The following is a 9,444-nucleotide window of genomic DNA, read 5'->3' on the forward strand; positions in this document are numbered from 1 at the left end:
AAGCATCTGCCTTTGGCTCAGGTCATGATCCCAGGGTCCTGGGATCAAGTGCCTGTTCAGCGGGGAGCCTGTTTCTCCTTTTCCCCCTCCCCGCTCCCCCTGCTTGTGCTCTCTCTTTCTGTCTCTCTGACAAATAAAATCTTTATAAATAAATAAATAAATAAATAAATAAATACACAAAACACATCAGGCACACAATGTTACCATCCATCTTATTCACTAAATGTCATTAAAAAATACAGAATATTCTCAACACAGAATATTGTCAATCAGTGCCATGTAGGAAGTTTTACTCCTGTTGACACTATTAAATGATAATTAACTAGCGCCTTGTTTAAAAGAAGTTGAGGGGCACTAGGGTGGCTTAGTCAGTTAAGTGTCTGCCTTAGGCTCAGGTCATGATGTCAGGGTTATGGGCTCCCTGTTCAGCAGGGAGTCTGCTTCTCCCTCTCACTCTCCTCTGTGCTCTCTCTCTTTCTCTCTCAAATAAATAAATAAAATCTTAAAAAAAATAAAATCAAATAGGTTGAATAAGTTTCTATAGAAATTTTTATTATTTAATTTTACCTTTTAACTATAGTAAATCTAAAATTGAATCAATAATACTGTAATTTTTGGATGCATGCACACATAATCCCATTCTAACTCATTGTTTTGTTGTTATAACATTGGAATATGCACACACACAATACTGTTTTTGACAATGTTGTATGAATAAAGCAAAAATGTAAATTTTCATTTAAATTAAGTTATATCATCATGTTTTCCTTAAGAATACAGAATTTGTGTTTCTAAAAGACTTATCTTTTAATAAGTATGGTACTTGAAGCCCCCTTCATCAAACAATTACAGACATGTTAAATTATATCTTGATTAGGAAGTTAAAAAAAAAAAACAAACACTTGCATACAGGAATATCTCTGGCATATGTCAAAAGGATATTCTGCTATTAATCCTATAACCAATTCATTATTTCATAAGTAGATTTATTGAAAATAGTTTCCAATGAAATAAACTTGATCTAATTTGAATTATACTTTCAGCGTGTTATGAATCTGTTCTATATTCAGACATCAGTTTCTACAGTTAAAAATCAAATTAGTAAGAGTCTGTTTCCTATATTTTAATTTATTGAATTAAATTTGGGTAGTAGTAATGGCATTTTTTCATCTCTTCTTCTTTCCTTAGTCATTTGATGTAGTAGAATAAAAATTACTTCTAGTGTCTTATTTTTCTCTTTTCAATTTTTGTCACTATGTACATATTAATGGATCATTAATTCACAGTGGTATAGTTCTATATTTTTGTTGTAAAGAGATTTTTGTGCATCTTATTTTTGTTTAATTATTTCAACTATCATTTATATTTATGGTTAGTAAACTATACGATCATAATTTAAATTTAGTAAGATTTATCACTATTCATCTGATGATGGACATTCTTCCTCAGAAACTCACAACAAATTAGAAATAAGGTATATTTTCTATTTATTATTTAATCTGTGCCAATCTTTAGAACCTACTCAAACAACTGTGTTTTGCTTCACTATCGAAAAGTATAATCTTTTATAAGTCCTTGTCAAATCTACTCAAATGTATATATTACTGTTTCTGTGATTAATATTTAAAAATATTGGAATGTTCTTTGCTGTGTACAGTTGAGCCACTTGAATACTGTATACTGTTGATTTGAAATGCTATTTGTTGAGAAACTTCTCTTAGTAGCAAAGCAGCTTTAACCCATTCCTCTCTTCATTATCACATGTTCCAAATCAATGACACCTGAAATATTGATCAGTTCCTTATAATCTTGTAAAAAAAATCCAAAATCTTTTGGGGCACTTGGGTGGCTCAGTTGGTTAAGCTTCCTACTCTTGATTTCAGCTCAGGTCTTGATCTTGGGGTCATGAGTTCAAGTGGGGTCCGCACTACGTGTGGAGCCTACTTAAAAAAAGAAATCTAAAATCCCTTGGGTCAAACTGTATTCTTGAAACTACTTTCATTAAATAAGAGTCAAATTTAGCACAAAAATAAGAATTAGTAGAATAAAAAGCCCATCACCTAGACTTTTATTAGTTGAAATTCTCTATAAGAATTCTCCACTTGCATATTTTTAAGCTAAGAATTCTTGAAGTTTTTATTTTCCGAATCAAAGTTTATAATTATTATGGTAAGTATATACAGAATAACACAATCGAAATATAAATCTGAGATTTAATCCTAATACTTTTTAAATTTCAGCTGCAGTAGGTTCCTTAGAGATCCTATATAAAATAAAACTCCCCCTACCATACCTTCGAAGTATGGACATTACCTTTTATCTAAATAGCTAAGGAGCAAAGTCCCATAGGATAGTTTCATTTGGGGAAATTTTATTTTTGTTATTAGTTGGTAAAGAGAAAGGTATTCATGAAAGATATTTTGTTGGTGATGAAGTTTTCCTAAATTGGGATATGAGTCACAACCATTCAACAACAAGTAGTAGCTCAAAAGCTTCCATTTTGAAACGAATAGAAGCATTATAAAATCTATTGTTGAGGTTATATTCAAAATTAGCATGAACTGACTTCACTTAATAAGTAATAAAGAAGTCACATTTAACTGTTCATTTGTTTCTTCCATTCTCAATTAAACATTAAACAGTATCCATTATACATATATATATATAATAGATTACCGAATCTATATAAATAGATAGGTTACTGAATCATACTTCAGGATATTGAGGATTTTATGATACATGTTGATTACCTGAAAAGAAATTAAGGCCCTTAAGTGGGCTAATACAAGTTAAGGGCAATTAGGGATTTTTTGCTGTCTGAATACGCAGTCTATTACGGAGCTCATTATTACATCTTGCCTTTTTCTTGCTGAAATGTTAAAAAATGGTATTTCAATTCATTCCTATGTCTACTATATAGTACACTTGTTCATTTTGGAGATCTCTTTGGTGATTTATTGAAATGTTTACAAATCTTTGTGATCTATCCATCAAGGTGATTAAACTTTTGAATTGTGAACAAAAATTACTTTTGTCTACATTTTGCTGATGCTAGGATATTCCTATTTTGACTTAATGTTTACTTAGAGAGGAATTGTGTCAGTGTAGATATGCATTTGTGTGTGCGTGGAATCATGCCCATGAGGTTGATGCCTTGGAGTTGTACTGAGTAGGAAGGTCATACATTGTATTCAAACATTACCTTTATGTTAATTCAAACTTTCCTGAAGGCTGGTGTGATCATTTTAATATCTAATATTCAGAAGCCAACTCTTGACATTTTCTTTGTGATGAGAACAAATACACCCAGAAGAACTGATAAATCATTTAGTAAACAAACATTGAACAAAAGCATTCCCTTCTCTAAGCATTATGCTAAGCTAAGAAGATAACATTTTCTTTCAGTCAGATTAAAAAAAAGAGCAATGAGATATTTTAATGAAATAATAGGAGTGTTCATTTAAACCTAAAAATAACTAACATTTATGTTGTGGTTTTTTTCCTGTGGGTGCTGATCTATCCCTTTGTACAGATGAGGAAGCTGAGGTCAGAGAATATGTTTTATTTGTCCAAGTTCACACAATGTGGAGCTGAGATTTGGGTCCATGCTCCACACACTATACTATTTTAACAAATGACAAAGAGAAACATAGCTTAATACTACACATTATTATGTCCTATAAGACATAAATCCATAGATAAGGAATCTCAATTGTGTATGGAGGTAAATTGAATTTAAATGAATTTAAACAAACAAAAAATATTAACTACATAATATAGGTCTTTTGACCTATAAAGTTAGTGGGAAAATATACTTTTGTTTTCAAATCTGAGTGTGTTTATCTGTATCTATCTATGTAGAGATATCTACAGATATATATATAAAACTTTTTTTCTCTATTTCTGCTACACAACCTGGAAATTAGAGGCATCTAGACTATCTCTCTACAGAATTGGCACAAATATAGTTTGAAATGCTAAAAATGAAAATATGTGGCTATTTTAAAATGTAATCACTTGTCAGTCTGTACTTAATGGCTATGGTTGTTTCTCCTCCTCCTCCTCCTTTTTGCAGTGTGATGAAATATTTTAATTAAACTTAAAACATTAAAATATGATTTAATCTTTGGATATTTTGTCATGTTGTATCATATTTTTGTGTGTTGTCAAATTTGATTTGTTAAATGGTAAAAAATTCTGCATCCATGTTCATGAAAGATATCCGTCCCCTTCTTTCCCTGGAATGCCTATCCCAGCTTTAAAAAGAGGGTGAAGTTGGCTTTATAATATGAATGAGTTTGGTAATGTTCTTTTCTTATGAGTTTGTTCAAAGATAATATTTTCTCATCCTTAAATATTAGAAATCAACATTTGAACCACCTCAGTCAATGGCTTTAATTGTGAGAAACATTTTGAATACAAATTCGATTATTAAATACAGTGCTAATTATATTTTCTATGACTATTCCTTATTACATTTGCCTACTCTTTCTTTTTAGCATTTATCCAAACTTTTTTTCCCCTCATGATAAAATCTTTGGGGATGACCTTTTTCTGCAGCTTAAAATTATGTGTAATAATAAAATCACAATGAAGTAATAGTTTTTGTAACCTCTGATGATGATTTTGACATCTTTAGGACTGACAACATACTTTCTGGGTATGCTGAAGGACATTAAGGTTTTTTTCAGCATTTCTTTGTCTAAATCATAATTTCACTTTTTCTCATTTGAATCATGTGTTTCCGGAGTTTAAATAGTCGGTTCAAAAGGAGCAGGAATTTTCTATCAAATTGGTATTGGTTTCTTTGACAAGAGTGATATACAAATCATAAACTGGTCAAATCTCTCATTGTTTTGATTTTATTTTTCATCTATTCCAAGGAGTTGGCAATTTCTCTTCTCTTGTACCACACAGCTTATAATAGAAAATCATTTGGTTTATATATAAACGTCAAACTATACCCTAGCTTCAGGTACCAGAGCGTTTCTTCTTCTCTCAAATCCCACAGACTGTTGTGTTTTCTCCTTGCAAGAAAACATAAAATTGTAGACATTACTCAAATAATAAATATCTGTTTTACCATATCAGATGTAAGCTGCCACTGCTGTTCCCAAGTCTTTTTGCATACAAAATAATTTTTTGTTTCAATGTCAAGTCATAGTATGCTCTTTTTCTTGAAGGTCTATCAAGTGATGGTTAAATTTAACATGGGTAGTTCCAAAAATAGACATAACTCAATTGAAGTGAAGACAATGTTAACAGCTCTGGCCAAGATATGTAAGCATAAGCGTTTACAATTGTATTGTGACTGCTGTTTGGTTGACCGTGATTATAAAATTGTAATATACAACCCGACTTTTATCTACTTTTTCACAATGTGCAAATTTGAAATTTTTCTTGTTTTGTAGTATTAGCTTCCCCCCAATAGTACTAAAAGTATTAAAAAGAACTGTTATCAGTATCTTATTCTTAAATTCAATGGGAATGTGTTCCAGATTATTATATTTAATATCATATTCCGTTATTTAGGGTAATTGGACTTCATTGTGTGTGATTAGTTTCCTGAATTGATATCTTATTTTAGTTTTTATTTTTATCAAAGTGTCTAGGAATAACCTGTATTTACTCTGAAGTGTTAATTCAGTAAGGTTTGTTAAAAAATATGTCCAATGCTTCCCTTCCATTGATAATTTCCCAAAAGCATTTCATTTCTATTCTTCCATCTAATGCTTTGGTACTAATTTCTACATCTCTAAATTGTTATTGATTGAACTCTACACACACACACACACACACACACACACACACACACACAATTTCCAACTCTTCAATATATTAAGTATAATATTTATTAGATCAAATTCAAACTTCACTGATTAAAATAACTTCAGGTACATCAAGATTTCAGAGAAGAAGCCCCTCAGATCTGGGGTTCAGGCAGCTAAGAAAGGAGCACCAACTACTTGAGGTTGGCACTTTTGAAAGGTTATGGGAACCTTGTTCTTAAAAGCCAAATGAAGCTGGAAGCTGGCGTGAGCTGGTGGCTCTGGAGTGATGCAGACAAGAATAGAAAAAGATGAAAAGAAAGGAAGTTGCTTCTGCATTTCCCCTACTTCCTAATCTCCTTTGTGCCTTGATTTACCTAAAAACAGCTGGAACCACCTGTCTCACTCATCTTCTGCCAGAGTGAGCTTCAGCCACCTCATCCCATAGGAACAGTAAATACTTTCTGCTCACAGGCTACAGAAGCTGTCACTTCCAAGTGCCAGGAATCTGACTTTTCAAGAAAAACTATCCAAAGAGGTAGCAGCTAAGTCCTGACTGCCTGGGCCCAGTAGTCCACGCATAAATTGCTGAAAAGGCTAAAACGAGAAGACAGAGAGCAAAAGGACTAAATCCTCACAACTGCAAATCCCGAGTGTCCCACTACAGTGGGATAACAGAAACATGGAGGAATTTTGCATCCTCTTTCTGACCTTCAGCTTGTTTATTTTTCCAGCAAATATTATCTGTGGTCATATATCATGCTGAATTTAAGCCAAGCCAATTTAAACCAAAGGCATGAAATGTCTTTCACATGCCTGATCCTACTACATTTAAAATGAAACAACTGTTTTTACTAAACAATATTTCTGTATATTGCTTTACAACTCACACATAAAAGGCTTTTTAATAATAAAGATGTGTATTTTATGAAGAGTTATCAATTATTACATGAGTGCTTTTTATGACTAAGTAGATTTTTGAGAGGAGAAAACAAAAAATTTAATTAGGAATACATACCAGCTGTTACACACTTAGAGAAATCTATACGGCCAATGCCTTAAATTGGATTTTTGAGTATGAGCAATATGATTTATTTAATAGTGTATACCCTATTGAAAGACCAATTAAGATTTTAGTGTCAATGAACTCTCACTTATGGAATTAGACTACAATAAAGCTGCCATCAATGCTATCAGCATTTTCCAGTTAATTAATTCATAACAGGCAGTTACAGACTTAGCCTTAACTCATTTAAAAAGATAAATTGTTCTAACTTTTATGAGTTGAATAATAAAATTTTTAGTAATATTTGACTGATACTAACTATAGTAATCTTATTACATCAAAAGTAAAGTAATCAAAGAACATATACTAACTATATTCAACTTTTGAAATCACTATTCTGCTCTCTAAAGGCATACAAGAGCACATATAGAATAGTAATCTCATCAAGAGTCTATAAATATCCTGTTTATTAATCCCTATTAGAAACTGTTTATGAAAAATTACATTTTTACTGTATCTCACATTTCTTTCTGTTGTAGAAATTACAGCCAACAATTGGCTTTAAATGACTGAGAAGGATGAATTTTAGTTACTACAGTGTAGTTAAATAATGCAAATCTTCTAACAACATGGTCCAATTTTTAGTTACCATTGACCATTACATGTGAGAAACCGTGAAGTACAAAATTCACTGCCACTTCTTTAGTCCACAAGTCAGTAAGTAAATAATAGATACACAAAATGATCTGTGACCACTTATGTCACTGTTCTTTTGAAGTCTAAAAGGAACTGGTCTCTGTGCATCTTATTCAGTTCACACACTATCAACAGGGCATGTAGCTGTGTTGTCTCCTTCCCTCCCAGTGATAAACACATGTGACATTTCCCAACATAGATGATAAAAAGGAAAGTGGCCCACAGATATGAAAGTGCCGCAAAAAGAATGAAAAGGGAAAAACCGACCAGAAATAAAATTCACAACAAATACATATGGAATTATAGGAGAAAGAGTGGGGTGTGGGAATGTTGACAATGGCACTCTTCAGAAGACTCTAGAAATGCTGCCAGATTGATTAAACAAACTTAGTCAAGTAAACATATGGACACAAATGAGGAAGATGATTGTGTTGAAAAAGTGGAGAAGTCTCAAAGGGAGTGACACTGGCAAAAACTTCACATTAAAGACACTCTAGAATGTATTGCATGCTTTGAAAGCACGTAGGATAAAATGTTTGGAAGCTGATACAAATATAGAAAGGCATATGAAAGATAATTCCTTCATAATGTGTTATATAATGAAAAGAAGGCTACCCTTGGTAAGTTTTTTAAAAATATAGTACTTTAGTTCTATATTGATGCTACCCTTGGTAAGTTTTTTAAAAATATAGTACTTTTGTTCTCAATGTTTCTAATGCTTTAAAATGAACTAAATAAATAATACTTTATTATTTTTAAAATTTTTCTTTCTTATTTTATCCCTAGTATCTAGGTGGCCAAAGCCTGACCTCTAGTTATCTAGCTATACAAAACACATTGGATAAGAGGGTGCCTGGCTAGCTCAGTTGGAGCATGTGACTCTTGACCTCGGGTTTGTAGTTCGAGCCCCACGTTGGGTGTAGAGATTACTTAACACTAAAATCTTAAAAAACATGTTGGGCAATGACGTAAGTTCTTAAATATTTTTAAAATATGGGAAAAGGATAAATCTGAACTGGTTGACTTAGCAGATAAAGACTCAGTAAGTGAAAGATAAAAAAGAATGTATTAGGTAAAGTGCGGTCCAAGCTTAGAATGAATAGTAAGTTCATGGATTGCATATGAATTCACTGTGCAATGTGTGAGTGTGACAGGCCCTGGACAAGACAAAAGTTAGTCTGGGAACTGATTATGAGTGGTGACAGTGAGGGTGCTATGTATTACTTCACTAACAAAGAGCAATCATTTGGATTTTTTTTTTAATAAAGGAGTATTCTAAGATTTGTTATTCAGAAGATAATAAGATTTTCTCCATTTCTCTGTCTTAAATTTGAAATTAAATTAAAGGGAAGTTAAATTATGCTTGATGTTTCAATTCTATCAGAATACAATGAGAACAATCACGAAATGCAGACTCGTTTTCCAAGTAATGTATAAATGTATAGTAATTTGATATGTGAATTGGTAGAACAGCTGGAGGGCAACATCATGTAGTCAAAGGAATATAGTTTTATACTGGTTTAAGATTTTATTTTTTTTAATTCTAGGTTTCACACTTCCTATGTGTATTGTCCTAGGATAGTTATGTAAAGGTCTGTAAACCAGATTTTATTGATGGCATTTTTTGTTGATGGCATTACATTCCATGTTGGCAACTGATGCACAACATTTACTTAATAAATACTTGATAGATTTAGGAAAACCGTTCTTTATTTTATCTTGATTTAGAAATATAACTTTGTTCATCTCACAGATGAAGAATGAAAATTTCTTTTCAAGCCATATTTCAAACAATGCTAACCAGAGAACTTTGGGCAGTTAAATTTGTTAGTGCCATTCATTGGTATATATGTATTTTAATGGTGGAATTGTTTATACTTTGGTGGAATGAGTGATTTTCCTATTTCTTGCAAAATTATGTATGTATCCTGGAAATGCTGCAGAAACTGAGTTAAATGTCATAGTATCTGCATT

The sequence above is a fragment of the Ursus maritimus genome, unplaced genomic scaffold (genome assembly GCF_017311325.1).
Source record: "Ursus maritimus isolate PB19 unplaced genomic scaffold, ASM1731132v1 scaffold_11, whole genome shotgun sequence".
In the NCBI taxonomy this organism is placed as follows: Eukaryota; Metazoa; Chordata; class Mammalia; order Carnivora; family Ursidae; genus Ursus; species Ursus maritimus.